Below are 592 nucleotides of genomic sequence, written 5' to 3' on the forward strand. Positions count from 1 at the left end.
AGAGACAATGCGATTGGCACAGGATAGAGCAGGGTTTAGGGCTGTTGTACCTAGGGTTGCTATGAGTCGCAAGCGACTCGACGGCACATAACAACAACAAGAAGTGCTAGTGAAATGACTTTTTATTTTTATTTCATAGTTGAACTCCCAAATTAGAGATACATGAACAGCTACTTTGTATAGCAGTCACAAACCTAACATTTATTACGTTCAATAGTTCTAAAGAGAGAAATGTTCCATTGCCCTTGAATCTTTCCCTACTTTCTAGTAGCCATGAACATTCTGATAATTTTATTTCACCAGGTATAGGGTAGATAAGCAGAACTGTACAGTGTTTATGAAGTTACTCATTCATAAAGGAGAAACACCTATTAGGTTTTTGTTGCAATCATAAATTTCCTAACCACATACATAAATGATAAAGAAGAGAGAAGAACAATATAAGAAATTAGGAAAGATGAAGTGCCAAATTGCCTTCCAGAATGGTGATACCATTTTACAATCCTAGCAACAGTGTAGAAGACTTCCTTTCTCTCCACATCCTTTCCAACATTTATTACTTGCTGCTCTGTTAAACTTTGCCAGTGTTACT

This window comes from Elephantulus edwardii, unplaced genomic scaffold, assembly GCF_000299155.1.
Source record: "Elephantulus edwardii isolate Elephantulus edwardi_28Jun2011 unplaced genomic scaffold, EleEdw1.0 scaffold00084, whole genome shotgun sequence".
In the NCBI taxonomy this organism is placed as follows: Eukaryota; Metazoa; Chordata; class Mammalia; order Macroscelidea; family Macroscelididae; genus Elephantulus; species Elephantulus edwardii.